The sequence below is a fragment of the Mobula hypostoma genome, chromosome 13 (genome assembly GCF_963921235.1).
Source record: "Mobula hypostoma chromosome 13, sMobHyp1.1, whole genome shotgun sequence".
Lineage (NCBI taxonomy): Eukaryota > Metazoa > Chordata > Chondrichthyes > Myliobatiformes > Myliobatidae > Mobula > Mobula hypostoma.
The window spans coordinates 46,508,220-46,528,771 of NC_086109.1; the positions used below are offsets into that span (position 1 = coordinate 46,508,220).

The 20,552-nt window shown below is 40.4% G+C and overlaps 1 protein-coding gene across 8 annotated transcripts in view; it reads right to left on the reverse strand.

Annotated features, from left to right (window-relative positions):
• The window catches only part of LOC134355570 (ankyrin repeat and SAM domain-containing protein 1A-like), a 441,540-nt gene that overhangs the window by 340,564 nt on the left and 80,424 nt on the right, over window positions 1-20,552 (reverse strand). The gene's annotated exons all lie outside the window — the stretch shown is intronic.

A 20,552-nucleotide genomic window follows, 5' to 3' on the forward strand; every position in this document is an offset into this window, starting at 1 on the left:
TAAACATTAATGAATTAATAACTAATGAAAACACTATATACATGTAGGGAGACAGCATGAAACTACAAATTTCAAGAAAAAGGCTTGTAAAAGCCATTAATGTAAGAAGATCCAGAGTTCTCTGAATTAATCAAGATAGAAAATGGAACTGACAGTACATAGTTTCATTTGGCATCAAAAAAACAATGAGAATCCGTCTTTTGATTATAGACCACAAGTAGTGCACAGTAAATTACTGATCGCTTTTAAGTACTCAGACTGCTAGATTACACATTTTTATATTGAATTGAAATACTTTATAACCAATCATGATAAGTCCTCATTAACATTGACTTATCTGAATACTTAAGGTTGGGCATGTTGTACTGGGACCACTGGTAAATTTAGCACATTCCTCTCCTGTGGCGTCCAATGAGACATTGTATTTGAGGCCAAGTACAGGCATTTAGTAAACTATCAGTGCAGCTGGAGCTAGAGTCAGGGTCAGGTTCACGAACACCAGGGATCAATAATGTGGATAGGTTTGCACCCAAAATCAATGAGGTCTGAATCAGTAACACAGTTATATTTGCAGTAAGGGACTGAAGTGCATCTATGTTGAAGGTAATAGCAAATGTCAGTAAGATGGTAAAGTCATCAAATGGCAACTTTTCTTTTGTGGATCATGCACAGAAGATGAATGAGAGCGAGGCGATAACTGTATAACACATTAGAGAGTCCACTGCTAATCTCATTACTGGACATTACATTAAAGAATAGGTTGATCAGAGGTAGTGTCACGGCTGCAGAAAAGGAAGAAGTCGTGGAGGGGTTGTCGACGGAGTTTCTGTGGGTGGAGGTTAAGAATAGGAAGGGGTCAATAACTCTACTGGGTGTTTTTTTTATAGACCACCCAATAGTAACAAGAACAGCAAGGAGCAGATAGGGAGACAGATTCTGCAAAGGAATAATAATAAGAGTTGTTATGGTGGGAGATTTTAATTTCCCAAATATTGATTGGCATCTCCTTAGAGTGAGGGGTTCAGATGGGGTGGAGTTTGTTAGGTGTGTTCAGGAAGGTTTCCTGACACAATATGTAGATAAGCCTGCAAGAGGAGAGGCTGTACTTGATCTGGTATTGGGAAATGAAGCTGGTCAGGTGTCAAGTCTCTCAGTGGGAGAGCATTTTGGAGATAGTGATCACAATTCTATCTCCTTTACCATAGCATTGGAGAGGGATAGGAACAGATAAGTTAGGGAAATGTTTAATTGGAGTAAGGGGAACTATGAGGTTATCAGGCAGGAATTTGGAAGCATAAATTGGAAACAGATGTTCTCAGGGTAACATATGGAAGAAATGTGGCAAATGTTATGGGGATATTTGCGTGGGGTTCTGCGTAGATACATTCCAATGAGACATGGAAAGGATGGTAATGTACAGGAACCTTGGTGTACAAAGGCTGTTGTAAACCTAGTCAAGAAGAAAAGAGTTCCGGCAGGGGACTCATGGAGTGGGCTGCATTTGGGCGTTATTCCGTACCCTTTACTTTCTTACATGTAACCACTCTTACCTACCTTACCTATACCTACACTAAACGATCTATATTACATTTATATTACTGAACTACGACTTTTACTTATTGGAAATGAATACCAGAGCACGAGAAGTTAAAGAAGGGAAAGGTTCCGGCGGGAACGGGAAAAAAAATGGTGATCCTGGAACTTCGAAGGAAACTCCGGTAACTATGGAACTAATGAAGAAACTTTTAGAAGATCCAGTTAATCGAAGACTCACCGCAATTGAAGAAGCGTTGAATTTGAGGAAAGAAGAATCAAGAACATTTAGAGGTGAAATCGACCAACATCAAGTCAGAATTTCGGAATTAGATGAAGATGGCCATAAAAGAGAAAAAAGAATTGAAGCGCTTGAAGAAAGTTTAACTTCAGTAACTCAGCAATTGGAACGCTATCAAGCTAAGGCTATCGATCTTGAAAATCGTTCCCGACGACAGAATTTGCAAATAATTGGTTTTCCTGAGGATATTGAGAAGGGAGATCCTACCAAGTATTCCTCTAAATTGCTAATGGATGTGTTTGGCTCCGATATATTGGAAGAACCCCCGATATTAGATCGTGCTCATCGTTCATTCCGTTTTAATCCAGAGAAATCGGCCAAACTGAGACCGATCATTATTCGGTTTCATTATGTCCATGAGAAGGAACGAGTTATCCGAGCTGCTCAAAAGAAAGGTATGATCGAATTTCAAGATTTCAAGTTCAGAATTGTTGAAGACTACAGCCAAAACGTACTGAAAAAAACGGATGGCTTTTAAACCTCAAATGGCAGAACTCTATCGTCGGGGTTATAAAATAGTGCCACTGTTTCCAGCCCGTCTGAGAGTGGTTATGTCGGATAACTCGTGTAGCCTGTTTAAAAGTCCCATGGAAGCCCAAAGTTTTCTCAATGATCTGCCTCCCTCTACGGAGGATTAATCAATGTATCGTTTGTTTTTTTTTCTCGTCTCTGATTGTATAGTTCGAGGTTTTGTTTTCTTGATCTGGCAGTGTAGGTTCGTTTTATATAGTTAAACGATATTAGGCTTTTCTGTTAGTGATCCTGTATATCTTACTCTTAATACCTTTTGGTAGTTATTTAGTTATAAGTTTAATGCTTGCTTTCTTTTTGAAATGTTACTAAAGTATTATATTTTAAAATGGTGGATTGTTTTCTTCTTCTTCCCAGAATCCTTGCTGTTTCTCACGTCATTTCCGATCATTTATATTTGAAAAATTAATATAGTAATATGATCTAACGTTTGATGTTCTTTGAAATATGAGTAGCAAGGAACTATTCGATGCTTTTAATCGCTTTAAGATTTTTTTTTACTGTTATAGCTAGTTTTTACTTTTTTCCACAAGGGTGGTGTTTTTTTTTTGATAAACATATTTCTGTTGGGTCGCCTTCCGGAAAGATGGGTTAGGTTTAGTCTTAGATTTAGCATTGGCCACTGTCTGGCTTTTTTCTGGGTTTTTGTGGGAGGTGGGTGGTATTTTTCCTTTTATTCCTTTTTCATTTTTTCTTTTTAAACGGGCCGACCAGAAACTACCAAAATGTCTGAAATGTCGTAACTTCCGGTTCCTCTTTGGACCTTTTTCCCTCTTCCAGGGTCATGAGTCTCTACTCTGGTTAACCTTTTACATACTTTATACTCAAGCTCATTATGATAGATAAGACTATCTTGGAATACAAATGGTTTAAACCACCCGATTAAACGGAAGAAATTTTTAAAGTATTCCATAGGATGAATGCTCATATTATTTTTGTACAAGAAACTCATGTCCAGAAAGAGGATAATCAACGTTTCTTTAGATTCTGGAAGGGACAATAGTATCATGCGAATTCACAGGCTAGAGTAAAAGGCGTTTCTATATTTATAGATTAGTCAATTTCATTTGTGCACCATGAGACAACTTCAGATTCTAATGGCAGATTTTTGTTGACTACTGGCTTGCTATTTAACAAAAAAGTTGCTATGCTCAATGTTTATGCCCCAAATGTTGACTGTCCTAATTTTTTTAAGAATTTCCTCACATCTCTTCCCAACTTAAATGACTATATGCTGATTATGAGTGGTGATTTTAATTGTTGTTTAAATCCTTTGATAGATAGATCCAAGTTTAAACAAGCACTTCCTAATAAATCGGCTACCCTTATTAACTCTTTTATGACCGACTCCGGAATCTCAGAAATTTGGAGATTCTTATATCCGAATGACAAAGAGTTCTCTTTTTTTTCCACATGTACATCAGCACTATTCAAGAATTGACTACTTTCTTATTGACTCTCAATTAATTCCTTTTGTTACGGGTTGTGAATATGATTCTATTGCTGTTTCTGACCATGCACCGTTGAAATTATTTATTAACCTAAGGGATATATCTACTAATTCTAGACAATGGAGATTTAATACAACTTTCCTTCAAGATTCAGATTTTGTTAGGTTTATTGATGAACAGATTAAGTTTTTCTTTACAACAAATCCCACGGATGATATTTCCAGTGGGATACTCTGGGATACTTTTAAAGCATATATTCGTGGACAAATCATTTCATACACTGCTGGACTAAAAAAGCGAACTAATAATGAAATACTTAAACTGGTCGACAAGATTAAAGAAGTTGATAAGAAATATTCTATAGCTCCTAATCAAGAACTTTATAAACAGAGAGTTGAACTTCAAATGGAACATAATCTCTTATTATCATCTTCGATTGAAAGTCAATTAATCAAAACTAAGAGTCAATTTTATATACATGGTGATAAAACTGGGAAACTTATAGCTAATCAATTGAAATCAGCCTCGGTTGAACGACAGATTCTTAAGATTCGTAAACAAGATGGCACTCTGACAGTTGACCATGATAAGAGTAATAAATCCTTTCAAGAATTTTATCCCTCCCTTTATCAATCAGAATCTCCTGATGACTCCACTATAATGCATGAATTTTTTAAGAAACTCAATATTCCAAAATTATTATCTAATGAATGTTCAAAACTAGATGTACCTATTACAGCAGAGGAAATAAAGAATGCTATTTTTTCAATGAATTCAGGTAAAGCACCTGGTCCAGATGGATTTACAGTAGAATTTTTAAAATTTTTCTCAACTACACTAACTCCTTGGCTATGTAGTGTTCTTAGGGATGCAGTCTCAATAGGTAAATTACCACAATCTTTTTTTCAAGCTTCTATTTCCCTAATTCTTAAAAAAGATAAGGATCCTACTGAATGTGCATCTTATAGACCTATATCTCTGCTGAATGTCGATTCTAAGATTTTTTCTAAAATATTGGCAACGAGATTGGAGAATGTATTACCCCAAATTATTTCTGCTGATCAAACTGGATTTATTAAAAACCGTTACTCTTTTTTTAATATTAGGAGATTAATGAATATTGTTTATACGCCTTCACCCAAAATTCCAGAATGTGTCATTTCACTGGATGCTGAAAAAGCTTTTGATAGAGTTGAATGGATATATTTATTCAATACCCTTGAGAAATTTAATTTTAGTCCGATATTCATTTCCTGGATTAAACTGATATATTTTACCCCTTTGGCCTCGGTATTTACTAACAACCAAAGATCTTCTTTTTTCATTTATTCCATGGTACTAGGCAGGGTTGCCCTCTTAGTCCACTACTATTTGATATTGTCTTGGAACCACTAGCTATAGCCATTCGTGACTCCCCTAATATATTTGGTATTACCCGTGGAAATGAGACTCATAAATTATCAATATATGCAGATGATCTACTATTATATATTTCTAACCCAGGAAAATCTATTCCGGCAGTATTAACTTTGCTTGCTCAGTTTAGTAGTTTTTCTGGTTATTAACTGAACCTAGGTAAGAGTGAACTCTTTCCATTAAATATGCAGGTTCCCATTTATAGAAACTCTCCATTTAGACTGATTACTGATTATTTTACTTATTTGGGAGTTAAAATTACTAAGAGACATAAGGGTTTATTCAATTTCAACCTTTTACCATTAATTAATCAGGTTAAACAACTGATTACTAAATGGTCCCCTTTGTCTCTATCACTGATTGGCCGTACTAATGCTTTCAAAATGATTATTTTACCCAAATTTTTATATTTATTTCAAGCAATACCGATTTTTATTCCTAAATCTTTTTTTGATACTATTGACTCTAAAATTTCCTCTTATATATGGCAAAATAGAAATCCCAGATTAAGTAAAAAATACTTACAGAAATCTAAGAAAGAGGGTGGTTTGGCATTGCCTGTCTTAAGATTTTACTACTGGGCAATTAATATCCGATACTTAATATTTTGGACACAAGATTGGAATATAACTCCAAGCCCATATTGGGTAAACCTTGAAGGCCATTCTGTACAAGGGTTTTCTTTAGCTTCCATTTTAGGAACTTCACGGCCTTTTGCACTATCTAAATTGAATAAACAAAATTTTCAACCTTATAGTTAAAAATACATTGCGAATATGGTTTCAATTTCGTAAATTTATTGGCCTGAATGATTTTATGTTATCAAGCCCTATTATATCTAATTTCTTTTTCCAACCTTCGGTAATGGACCAAGCCTTTTTGATATGGAAAACGAAAGGTATAATATGTTTTCGTGATCTATTTCTGGATAACTGCTTTATGTCTTTTGAGCAGTTATCTGAGAAATTTGATTTGCCTAGATGCCATTTTTTTTAGATACCTACAAATAAGAAATTTTTTAAATACTACGTTGCCTACCTTTCCGACTTCAAATCCTTGTGGTATTTTTGATAAAATTTTAGGTTTTAATCCTTTGCAGAAGGGATGAACAGCAATAATTTATGATATAATTATGAAATTACAGCCAGATATATCTGATAAATTCAAAAATGAATGGGAAAGGGAACTTCAACTTTCCCTACCTATAGTGAAATGGGAAAAAAATTTTCAGTTAGTTAGTACTTCTTCTGTATGTGCTAAACATACATTAATACAATTTAAAGTAGTACACAGAGCTCATATGTCCAAAGATAAACTAGCTCGTTTTTATTCCCATATAAACCCTACTTGTGATAGATGTCACTCTGAAGTGACTTCTTTAACTCATATCTTTTGGTCCTGTCCTCTTTTGGAAAAATATTGGAAAGACATTTTTGATATTATTTCAACAGTTCAATGCTTCGATTTAAAACCCCATCCTATTACAGCAATCTTTGGATTGTCAATGGTAGAACATAGATCTTTGTCTTCTTCAGCCTCTCGAATGATAGCTTTTGTTACTTTAATGGCAAGAAGATCTATTTTGTTGAACTGGAAGGAAACTAATCCAACTACATTCCAATGGTTTTCTCAAACCATATTAAGTTTAAATTTAGAAAAAAATAGAAGTGATATTTTTGACCCTTTGGTTAAATTTGAAGATACTTGGAAACCTTTTATGCAACATTTTCATATGATGTAATCTGACCTATCAGAATCTTTTTTCTAAAATATATGATGAGAGGAGCGGAGTTAACGACATTATTGAACATAGAAACATAGAAACATAGAAAATAGGTGCAGGAGTAGGCCATTCGACCCTTCGAGCCTGCACCGCCATTTATTATGATCATGGCTGATCATCCAACTCAGAACCCAGCCTTCCCTCCATACCCCCTGACCCCTGTAGCCACAAGGGCCATATCTAACTTCCTTTTAAACATAGCTAATGAACTGGCCTCAACAGTTTGCTGTGGCAGAGAATTCCACAGATTCACCACTCTCTGTGTGAAGAAGTTTTTCCTAACCTCGGTCCTAAAAGGCTTCCCCTCTATCCTCAAACTGTGACCCCTCGTTCTAGACCTCCCCAACATCGGGAACAATCTTCCCGCATCTAGCCTGTCCAATCCCTTTAGGATCTTATACGTTTCAATCAGATCCCCCCTCAATCTTCTAAATTCCAACGAGTACAAGCCCAGTTCATCCAGTCTTTCTTCATATGAAAGACCTGCCATCCCAGGAATCAATCTGGTGAACCTTCTTTGTACTCCCTCTATGGCAAAGATGTCTTTCCTCAGATTAGGGGACCAAAACTGCACACAATCCTCCAGGTGTGGTCTCACCAAGGCCTTGTACAACTGCAGTAGTACCTCCCTGCTCTTGTACTCAGAATCTCTTGCTATGAATGCCAGCATACCATTCGCCTTTTTCACCGCCTGCTGTACCTGCATGCCCACTTTCAATGACTGGTGTATAATGACACGCAGGTCTCGTTGCACCTCCCCTTTTCCTAATTGGCCACCATTCAGATAATAATCTGTTCTCCTGTTTTTGCCACCAAAGTGGATAACTTCACATTTATCCACATTAAATTGCATCTGCCATGAGTTTGCCCACTCACCCAACCTATCCAAGTCACCCTGCATCCTCTTAGCATCCTCCTCACTGCTAACACTGCCACCCAGCTTCGTGTCATCCGCAAACTTGGAGATGCTGCATTTAATTCCCTCATCCAAGTCATTAATATATATTGTAAACAACTGGGGTCCCAGCACTGAGCCTTGCGGTACCCCACTAGTCACCGCCTGCCATTCTGAAAAGGTCCCATTTATTCCCACTCTTTGCTTCCTGTCTGCTAACCAATTCTCCACCCACACCAATACCATGTCTAATATAAGCTGTTGGTCTAGCCCTCTTTTGCTTTTTTTGGGGGGCGGGGGGGTTTCCTCTTTTTCTTTTGGGTTTTTTTTGTTTATATATTTTTTTTTCTTTTTATTTCTTTTTTAATGTTTAATCTCATTATGAGTTTGGAAGTCTTTTATATCTATGTTACTTAAAATTCATTTTATATATGCTGATGAACATTTTTCCAATCTCTTTGTACCAACTTTGTTATTGAGTTTATAATTTTGAAAAATAAATAGAAAGATTTAAAAAGAAAGAAAGAAAAAGAAAAGAACAGCTTACGAAAGGTTCAAAAAACTAGGTAATCATAGAGATCTAGAAGATTATACGGCTAGCAGGAAGGAGTTTAAGAAAGAAATTAGGAGAGCCAGAAGGGGCCATGAGAAGGCCTTGGCGGACAAGATTAAGGAAACCCCAAGACATTCTACAAGTATGTGAAGAGCAAGAGGATAAGACGTGAGAGAATAGGACCAATCAAGTGTGACAATGAAAAAGCGTGTAAGTAACCAGAGGAGATAGCAGAGGAACTTAATGAGTACTTTACTTCAGTATTCACTATGGAAAAGGATCTTGGCGACTGTAAGGATGACTTGCAGCGGAATGAAAAGCTTGAGCAGGCTACTGTGGGAAGCGAGGGAGGAGATTGCTGAGCCTCTGGCGCTGATCTTCGCATCATCAATGAGGACGGGAGAGGTTCCAGAGGATTGGAGGGTTGCGGATGTTGTTCCCTTATTCAAGCAAGGGAGTAGAGATAGCCCAGGAAATTATAGACCAGTGAGTCTTACTTCAGTAGTTGGTAAGTTGATGGAAAAGATCCTGAGAGACAGGATTTATGGCCATTTGGAAGCATAATAAGATTAGGAATAGTCAGCATGGCTTTGTCAAAGGCAGGTCATGCCTTACGAGCCTGATTGAATATTTTGAGGATGTGACTAAACACATTGATGAAGGTAGAGCCGTAGATGTAGTGTATGTATTTTAGCAAAGCATTTGATAAGGTACCCCATGCAAGGCTTATTGAGAAAGTGAGATGGCATGGGATCCAAGAGGACACTGCTTTGTGGTTCTAGAACTGTCTTGTACACAGAAGGCAAAGAGTGGTTGTAGAGGGGTCATATTCTGCATGGAAGCCGGTGACCAGTGGTGTGCCGCAGGGATCTGTTCTGGGACCCCTTCTCTTTGTGATTTTTATAAATGACCTGGATGAGGAAGTGGAGGGATGGGTTAGTAAATTTGCTGATGACACAAAGGTTGGGGGTGTTGTGGATAGTGTGGAGGGCTGTCAGAGGTTACAGCGGGACATTGATAGGATGCAAAACTGGGCTCAGAAGTGGCAGATGGAGTTCAACACAGGTAAGTGTGAAGTGGTTCATTTTGGTCAGTTAAATATGATGGCAGAATATAGTATTTATGGTAAGACTCTTGGCAGTGTGGAGGATCAGAGGGATCTTGGGGTCTGAGTTAATAGGACACTCAAAGCTGCTATGCAGGTTGACTCTGTGGTTAAGAAGGCATATGGAGCATTGGCCTTCATCAACCGTGGGATTGAGTTTAAGAGCCACGAGGTAATGATGCAGCTATACAGGACCCTGGTCAGACCCCACTTGGAGTACTGTGCTCAATTCTGGTCGCCTCACTACAGGAAGGATCTGTAAACTGTAGAAAGGGTGCAGAGAAGATTTACAAGGATGTTGCCTGGATTGGGGAGCATGCCTTATCAGAATAAGTTGAGTGAACTCGGCCTTTTCTCCTTGGAGCAACAGATGATGAGAGATGACCTGAGAGAGATGTAAAAGATGATGAGAGGCATTGATTGTGTGGATAGTCAGAGGCTTTTTCCCAGGGCTGAAATGGCTAGCACCAGAAGGCATAGTTTTAAGGTACTTGGAAGTAGGTACAGAGGAGATGTCGGGGTAAGTTTTTTTTTTTACGCAGAGAGTAATGAGTGCGTGGAATGGGCTGCTGGCGGCAGTGGAGGCGGAAAGAGGGTCTTCTAAGAGTCTCCTGGATGGATACATGGAGCTTAGAAAAATAGAGGGCTATGGGTAAGCCTAAGTAGTTCTAAGGTAAGGACATGTTTGGCATAGCTTTGTGGGCGGAAAGGCCAGTATTGTGCCGTAGGTTTTCTATGTATATGAAGGTTCTCAGTCATTGGCGGGAGCGGTGCGGAAGGCAGATGAAGCACCAAATGTGGTGAGTTCTTTCTCCGTACATGGGTATTTTCTTAAAAACAGTAGCCAGTGTGCAGACGTAGGAAGTGTCAGAGATATCGGTGGCAGCGAAAGGCAGACAGAGCACCACCAAACAGGGTGAGTTATTTCTCCTTTCGTGGGGGGGGGGGTCCTTATTTTTTTTAAAAACATAAAAGAGAGATAGGTTCTAAAACAGCAGCTATTGTTGGGAGTGGGAACTCGAGTCAGAGTGGGAACCTGGGAGGCTTTGACTCAACAGGCTTCGACACGAAGAGGCTAAGGCCAAAGAAACAGTTAAGAAGGGTAGGTTTTTCTTTTTGTTATTGCTGATTTGGTCTTGGTTGCCCATAGTACAGTGCAGACAGGCTGGCAGTAGAATGCTCCTCCTGTGGGATGTAGGAATTCATGGAACCTAATGAGGTGGAGGCAGAAAAATCTTGCTTTCTTCCCTTCAATATTTCCCATAATTACCGTGCATTCTAACTCCTCTTTCCTAATCACATGTCCAATTAATGTGGATAAATGTGAGGTTATCCACTTTGGTGGCAAGAACAGGAAAACATTATTATCTGAATGGTGACCGATTAGGAAAAGGGGAGGTGCAACAAGACCTGGGTGTCATTGTACACCAGTCATTGAAAGTTGGCATGCAGGTACAGCAGGCAGTGAAGGCGGCAAATGGTATGCTGGCATTTATAGCGAGAGGATTCGAGTACAGGAGCAGGGAGGTACTACTGCAGTTTTACAAGGCCTTGGTGAGACCACACCTAGAGCACTGAGTGCAGTTTTGGTCCCCTAATCTGAGGAAAGATATTCTTGCCATAGGGGGGGTACAAAGAAGGTTCACCAGATTGGTTCCTGGGATGGCAGGACTTTCATATGATGAAAGACTGGATCGTCTAGGCTTATACTCTCTAGAATTTAGAAGATTGAGGGGGGATCTGATTGAAACGTATAAAATTCTAAAGGGATTGGACAGGCTAGATGCAGGAAGATTGTTCCCGATGTTCGGGAAGTCCAGAATGAGGGATCACAGTTTGAGGATAAAGGGGAAGCCTTTTAGGACCGAGATGAGGAAAAATTTCTTCACACAGAGAGTGGTGAATCTGTGGAATTCTCTGCCACAGGAAACAGTTGAGGCCAGTTCATTGGCTATATTTAAGAGGGAGTTAGATATGGCCCTCGTGGCTAAAGGGATCAGGGGGTATGGAGAGAAGGCAGGTATAGGGTTCTGAGTTGGATGATCAGCCATGATCGTAATGAATGGCGGTGCAGGCTCGAAGGGCCGAAAGGCCTACTCCTGCACCTATTTTCTGTTTCTAATGGTCTCTTTGATGACTACACCTGCAGGAAATGCAGCTAACTCCAGTTACTGAAAGACCACATTAAGGAGCTGGAGTTGGATGCACTAAGGATCATCCAGGAGGCAGAGCACTTGATAGATAAGACTTTTCAGCAGGTGGTTACGCCCAGGTTGCATATTTCAGGGAGTAGATGGGTGAACACCGAGAGGTAAAGGGAGAAAGCAGTCAGTGCAGGGTCCCCCTGTGGCCATTCCCCTTAGCAAACAGATATACCCCTTTGGATATTGCTGAGGGGGATTACCTATCTGGGCAAGGCAGCAGCAGCCAGACCAAAAGTACTGTGGTCAGCTCTGAGCCTCAGAAGGGTAGGGTTAAGTCAAGCAAAGCAATAGTTATAGGGGACTCAAAAGTTAGGGGGACAGATAGGAGATGCAGCAACAGGAAAAGAGAAACCAGGATAGTGTGTTGCCTCATGGGTACTAGGGTCCAGGATGTCTCTAAGCGGTTGCAGAATATTCTTGAAGGGGAGGGTGAGCAGCCAGAGATCGTGGTACATATTGGTACCAACGACATAGGCAGGAGAGAAGTAGAGGTCCTGCACAGTAAGTTTAGGGGGTTACACCTAGTGCCACAAGCTAGGGAAGGTCAGAACAAGAATATAGCGCAGATGAATGAGTGGCTGAGGAGATGGTGCAGTGGGCTGGGTTTGAAGTTCTTGGATTATTGGAACCTTTTCTGGGGAAGGGGAGACCTGTGTAAGTGGGACGAGTTGTACCTGAACTGGAGGAAAACCAATATTCTGGGAGGGAAGTTTGCTAATACTATTGGGGAGGGCTTTTGATGCTTCAAAAAGGAGAGGGAGGGAGGCAAAAGAGGTGGGGGTGCAGCATTGCTAATCAGGGATAGTATCACATCTGCAGAAAAGGAGGAAGCCATGAAAGGATAGTGTACTGAGTCAATGTGGGTGGAAGTCAGAAACAGGACGAGGGCAATAAAGTTACTGGGTGTGTTTTTTATATAGACACTCCCGCACCCCCCCCCCCAATCGTAGCAGAGACATCGAGGAGCAGATATGGAGGCAGATTCTCGATTGATGTACTAATAATAGGGTTGTTCTAATCGGAGATTTTAACTTTCCTAATATTGACTGGCATCTCCTTGGAGTAAGGTACTTGGATGGCGTGGAGGTGCGTTTAGGAAGGTTTCCTGTCGCAATATCTAAATAAGCCAATTGGAGGAGAGGCTGTACTTGATCTGGTATTGGGAAATGAACCTGGTCAGCTGTCAGATCTCTCAATGGGAGAGCATTTTGGAAGCAGTGATCACAACTCTATCTCCTTTACCAATGCACTGGAGAGGCATAGGAGCAGACAATTTGGGAAAGCATTTAACTGGGCTGGGGAAAATATGGTGCCATTAGGCAGAAACTTAGGAGTATAAATCGGGAACAGACGTTCTCAGGGAAATGCATGGCAGAAATGTGGCAAATTTTCAGGGAACATTTTGCATGGCGTTCTGCATAGGTATGTTTTATCGAGGCAGGGAAAGGATGGTAGGGTAAAAGAACCATGACGTGGAAAATCTAGTTAAGAAAAGGTTACAAAAGTTTCAAGAAGCTAGGTATTGTTAGAGCTCTACAAAGTTACAAGGCTGCCAGGAGCTTAAGAATGAAATCAGGAGAGCTAGAAGGGGCCATGAGAAGGCCTTGGCGAGCAAGATTAAGGAAAACCCCCAAGGTATTCCAGAAATATGTGAAGAGCAAGAGGATGAGCCATGTGAGAATAGGACCAAGCAGGTGTGATTGTGGAAACTTGTGCATGGAGTCGGAGGAGGCAGAGGAGGTACTTCAATGAACACTTTGCCTCAGTATTCACCAGGGAAAAGGACCTTGGCAACTGAGGGGATGATTTACAGCGGACTGAAATCCTTGAGCATATAGACATTAAGAAAGAGGATGTGGTGGAGCCTTTGAAAAGCACTAAGCTAGCTAAGTCACTGGGTCCAGGCGAAATATAGCCCAGGCTACTGTGGGAAGCGAGGGAGGAGATTGCTGAGACTCTGGCGATGATCTTTGCATCATCAACAAGGACGGAAGAAGTACCAGAGAATCGGAGGGTTGCAAATATTGTTCCCTTGTTCAAGAAAGGGAGTAGAGATAACCCAACCCAGGAAAGTATAGACCAGTGAGTCTTACTTCAGCAGTCTCTGAACAAGAGTCTTTCATGATCGTGACATCCGAACAGACACCAAAATGTTTGTGTACAAAGCAGTGGTAATCCCAATGCTCCTGTATGCATCGGAAATCTGGACAACATATCGATGACATCTGAAGGCACTTGAAAGGTTCCATCAACGCTGTCTTCGAAACATCTTAAATATCAGCTGGGAAGATAGAAGAACCAACATCAGTGTGTTAAAAACAAAACAAGCATTGAAGCCTATGTCATCAAGAAGCAACTAAGATGAAGTGGTCATGTTGTTCGGATGAAAGACAAACATCTGCCGAAACAAATCTTCTACTCCCAGCTTAAAGAAGGCGAACGTAAAAGAGGCAGACAACAGAAGAGATTCAAAGACATCTTAAAAGCCAACATGAAGAAATGTAACATCGACATCAGCAATTGGGAAACCAATGCCAAGGACAGGAAACTCTGGCAAGCCATCATCCGAGAAGGAACAGCAACTTTCAAAGCTAACAGATGTGCAGATTTAGAAGAAAATGGAAAGAGAGGCAGCAACAACCAAAGCCCAATCTGCCATCTGGAACTACCTGTCCTGAATGCAGAAGAACTTTCAAAGCCAAGATTGGACTCATAAGCCACTTGAGAGCCCATAAATACATCAACAGAACGAAGACCATCATCCTCGACCTCAAGGGATAGCCACCACGATGACTTCAGTAGTGGGCAAGTTGTTGAAGGCAAATCCAAAGAGGCAGGATTTATGAGCATTTGGAGAGAAAGAATCTGTTTAGGGATAATCAGCATGGCTTTGTCAAGGGCAGATCATTCCTTACGAGTCTGATTGAATTCTTTCAGGATGTAACAACACATTTTTGAAGATAGAGGAATGGATGCAGTGTATATGGATTTTCGGTAAGGTGCGTGATAAGGTTCCTCATGCAAGGCTCATTCAGAAAGTGAATGAGCTCCAAGGAGACCTTGCTTTGTGGATCCAGAATTGGCTTGCCCACAGAAGAAAGAGGGTGGTTGCAGTTGGTTCGTATTCTGCACGGAGGTCAGTCACCGGTGGTGTTCAGCAGGAATCTGTTCTGGGACCCCCCTCTCTTTGTGATTTTTATAAATGACCTGGATAAGGAAGTAGAAGGGTGGGTTAGCAAGTTTCCTGATGACACAAAAGTTGGGGGATGTTGTAGATAGTCTGGAGGATTGTCAGAGGTTACAGTGGAACATCAATAGGATGCAGAACTGGGTTGAGAAGTGGCAGGTGGAGTTCAACCCAGATAAGTATGAAGTGGTTCATTTTGGTAGGTCAAATTTGAAGACATTGGTAAGACACTTGGCAGTGTGGAGGATCACAGAGATCTTGATATCTGTGTCCATAGGACACTCAATGCTGCCGTGCAAGTTGACAGTTTTGTTAAGGTGGTGTATGGTGTGTTGGTCTTCATCAACCGTGGGATTCAGTTCAAGAGCCATGAGGTAATGTTACAGCTAGACAGGACCTTAGTTAGATCCCATTTGGAGTACTGTGTTCTGTTCTGGTCACCTCACTACAGGAACGATATGGATTCTATGGGGAGAATGCAGAGGAGATTTACATGGATGTTGCCTGGATTGGAGCATGCCTTATGAGAATAGGTTGAGTGAACTTGGCCTTTTCTCCTTGGCGTGATGGAGGGTGAGAGGTGACCTGATAGAGGCGTACAAGATGATGAGAGATATTGATCATATGGATAGCCAGAGGCTTTTTCCCAGGGCTGAAATGACTAATACAAGGGGGCATAGTTTTAAGGTGCTTGGAAGTTGGTACAGGAGGGATGTCAGAGACAAGTTTTGCCACACAGGAGTGTGGTAGGTGCGTGGAATGTACTGTCAGCGATGGTGGTAAAGGCAGATACAATAAGGTCTTTTAAGAGACTCTAGGTACATGGAGCTTAGGAAAATAAGGGGCTATGCAGTAGGGAAATTCTAGTCAGTTTCTAGAGTAGGTTACATGGTCGGCACAACAGTTTGGGCCAAAGAACCTGTAATGTGCTGTAGATTTCTATGTTCTATCCAGGTCATTGTATATTAAGCAGTGGTAACTTAAGGCAACTGGACTTGCTGTGTTGTCTGGAAGATGCTTCACCACTCTTCTGAGAGGCTTCTTCTGTTCTGATCCATGATGGGTAGATTTCCCGCTTATAAACTCTGAGCTGGTCAAAGGTATAGCAATCACACAAGACCATAAGACATAAATGAAGCCATCTGGCCCATCAAGTCTGCTCTGCCATTCAATCATGGTGGATCCCCTTTTCCCCTACTCAGTCCCACTCCCTGGCCTTCTCCCCACAACCTTTGATGCCGTGTTCATTCAAGAACCTATCAAGCTCTGCCTTAAATACACACAACAGCCTGGCCTCTGCATCTGCCTTTGGTAATAAATTCCACAAATTCACCACCCTCTGGCAAAAGAAATTTCACCACATCTGTTTTAAATGGGCACCCCTCTATCCTGAGGCTGTGCCCTCCTGTCCTAGACTCCCCCACCATGGGAAACATCCTTCCCACATCTACCATGTCAAGACCTTTCAACAATCGAAAGGTTTCATTGAGATCCCCCGATCCTTCTAAATTCTAGTGAGTACAGACCTAGAGCATCCAAGCATCCCTGGTATGACTGTTTTATTCCTGGAATCATTCTTCTGAACCCTCTCCAATGCCAACACATCTTTTCTTAGATGAGTAGCCCAAAACTGTTCACAATACTCAAGGTGAGGCCTCACCAATGCTTTTTGAAGCAACAGCATCACATCCCTGCTCTTGTATTCTCGACCTCTTGAAATGAATGCTAACATTTAATTTGCGTTCCTCACCACCGACTCGACCTGCAGGTTAACCTTTAGGGTGTTCTACACAAGGACTCCCAAGTACCTTTGCATCTCAGATTTTTGGATTTTCCCCCCCATTTAGAAAATAGACTGCACATTTATTTCTTCTACCAAAGTGCATGACCATGCATTCTCCAACATTGTATTTCATGTACGACCTTCTCACCCATTCTCCTGATCTGTCTAAATCCTTCTGTAATCTAAATCCTTCTGTAACCTATCTGTTTCCTCAACACTACCTGTCCCTTCACCAATCTTCATATCATCTGCAAACGTGGCAACAAAGCCATTTATTCCATCATCTAAATCAGCGGTCCCCAACCTCCGGGCCGCGAACCGATACTGATCCGTGAAGCATGCAGCGGTGCAGTGGTAGTCGGGACGCACCCAGCACTTCTTTAAGAAAGAAGCCGAAATAAACAAGCTAATTAATTAGGTGCCGCCCAGCACGTAAATGTCGGCCCAGATCAGAGGCGATTGCCAATTGCTATCTCCTACCAAACAGGCTATGCTCTAACCATCCCAGTAACTTTTCTGTAATACCATGAGGGTCATTCAGAGTCAGAGAGGTAATGAGAGGGTTACTTGTCTTATTTTTGCATGAATGGAGGTGTGAATTGTGGTGGAGGTGCTGGGGTAGAATTGTCAGGACTGCATAGCTGATGGGTGGTGTTGTTCCCCACCCCTCTGTTCAGGCATGGGTTTTCCAGTTTGACAAAGGTGGCTTCTTTAGCCCCTCTTTGAAACCACCGTTCTCCCTGTTCAAATTGTGCACTTTGTTCTCATCAAAGCAATATCCCTTGACCTTTAGGTGTAGTCTTGAATACAGCCTAGTCCTGATCAGAGGTGTTAGCCCTCCTATGTTGGGCCATCTGTTCGTGGTGGTTGTTTTGTCTCACCGATGTACAGATTTGTGCAGTTCTCATTGCATTGGATAGCATATACAATATTGCTCTGATTATGTTTGGGTGTAGGATCCTTGGTGTGGACGAGTTTCTGTCCGAGTGTGTTTGTAGGTTAGAAAAACAGAGGGATTTAGTGTTTGTTGAAAATCCTTCTGAGTTTCCCTGAAACTCCAGCTACATATGGGATGACTTTGTTTTTCCATCTGCTTTGCTCCTTACCTCTGTCTGCTGGGCTGATGTCCCTTCAGGTTTTTGTTGCTGTCCTGATGAAGGACCAGTCAGGATAGCCACAAGCTTTCAAGGCTTCTTACAAATATTGCGCCCCTTTTCTTTAGCTGTAATGTCAGTGGGCACATTCTTGGCGCTATGATGTACTGTTCTGATAACTCTCGACTTATGTTCAAATGGGTGATGAGAGTCAAACCGTAGATACTGATCTGTGTGGATTGGTTTCCTGTAAACTTCAATATCTTGATGTCCATTTTCTTTGATAATGACCCTCTCATTGCATCTACCACTGTTAACAACCCTCTTGTGATTGCTATAGCTTTAAACAACTCAAGAGTTTATAAGCCGGAAAACTACACCATGGATCTCAGATGAGTGGCAAAATGTCCTCTCGACAACACAGCAAGTTCAGTTGCTTTGATTTACTACTGCTTGATATTAAAGAATATGACTACCATGGAGGGAGCAAAAAGGAGATTGCCAGAGATGGTGAAAGGCTACATTTATTTCCCTTAAAAACAGAGAATAATGATAGGATTAAATGTAGGCTCCTGGAGCCAAGACAACAGAACTATCTGTTGAGCCACTCTTCCAGCCAGCCAAGTTATACAAACAACTACTTAAATCCTTCATCAGGACTGGAGGGAAAAAAAAGCTGAGGAGTCAAATGAGGAGGTGAGAACTCTGACTCATCTTATTTTCTCCAGTCCTGATGAACGATCTCGGCTCAAAATGTCAACTATACTCTTTTCCATCGATGCTGCCTGGCCTGCCGAGTTCCTCCAGCATTGAGTGTGTTGCTTGGATTTCCAGTATCTGCATATTTTCTCTTGTTTGTGATTAGACTACTTCTTAAATCAATAGGTTGGACACAAGATCCCCTCCATTTTAAGATCAATGAATGCCCATTGTTCAAAATACCAAACCATTATAATAGTGATGGTAGCCACTGGCAAACTGCTGCAATATACATTCTTTTAAAATGTGTGCCCATAAATCAAGTTCATAATTTAAAAAAAAATCTAAATCTAAACATACACCCAAAATTAAAAATGTGGATGTAGTTCCACTGATTTGAATACATCAGCTGCACCTTAAGGAGAAATTTGGACAGTTAGAGGTATATAGTTTGACTTTAAGAAAATTTATTTTATTCTATATCCAAAGGAATTCTTTGTCCAACAACTTCAAATACTGCTGTGTTCATGTGTCTGTCATGCTTGTTATGCTATTTCTCATTCTGTACTGGTTACCATGTTCTACGGTCAGGTATGTGAGAACTAAAATGTGTAACCAAACATACTGTTCATCCTATTGGTGTTATTTTAACTGCAGATGCAGTGCATTACAAATACATCAAATATGTATAGGGGAACGTCGACTCAGACCATGAGAGGCCTGCGTCGGGCATTTTCATGCCTTACAGTATGTATAGACCTCCAATTATTTACTAAACTCTCCTTACATTTCAAATAACAAATGCTTTCAATAGTGAAAGCAAACACCTTGAAGGGAAATTAGTGGCATCATTTTTCATTCCCCAATCGTGAGATAATAATTACCTCAATATATGATATTTAGCAGTTTCTCCTTCCAAGGAGAAACAATGTCATTTTTAAAATCTAAGAGAACATTTTTCTAAATGTTGATCAAAAACATCATACATTTTCCTCGAGGCTAAAATTTTTGGAAAAAATGTAAAAATACATGAAATATGCTAGTAAACACGAGGAATTCTGCAGATGCTGGAATTTCAAGCAACACACATCAAAGTTGCTGGTGAACGCAGCAGGCCAGGCAGCAACTTTGATGTGTGTTGCTTGAAATATGCTACTGTCTGATTTTATTTTCATGGGACTTTTAATTTGCTTCATGCAATATTGGAGAACGATGGGGAGTGTGAATATAGAGAGGAACTGAGTTCCTGTTCAAAATAAGGCACTTCTCAGTGATGTTTTCAATTATTAATTTAACTGTCACTTATTATCACAGTATTTCTATTGAATTACCAGAAAGATACTATTGGAAGATATGGTGAAAGCTTAATTCTCGCTGGGTATAACTAAAAGTCAAACACTATAGGGGTGAAGTGTGGTAAAAGTATGAATGGCCTTAAGGCTATGTAATTTCAGAGTATTACCTGTGGAAATAATTCTGAACTTTTATTTTTAGAAAAAAGTTATTTTGATTTTTATATGCTCCCTATACTTAAGTCTGTAAATAATATAAAAGATCAAAATAGTGAAGACCTACTTCTATCTCTTAAATTCAAATTGCATTGATCCCCTGTTCCACAAGATTAAAAATGATCTTTTTGGTTTGTTTATGTTATGAACACAAGATAATCAATTAAATATTTTGTTGGTCATCTTGTTTGCGATCAGACTGTTTTTGAGATGCAACACGTTGTCCATCAATGTTAATGTTTGTCTAAGCCTCACTGGTGTAAAAATGGAATATTGCTAGAAACTTTAAAACCAAATCTAAAGCAGATGACACCACTTCAAACCATGTGACTAAAATCTTGCTACCAGAAGACTCTTAGTAATTATATGATGCTTCTGTCAAGCTATCCAAGCAGCATGTAGACTCAACAAGATCGCTGGCCCTCATGTCAGCTGTAGAGTTTTTCCACTGCAGCTGATCATCAATATGAACTTAAAGACAAATTCCCCGATCTTTAAAAATAGTTAGC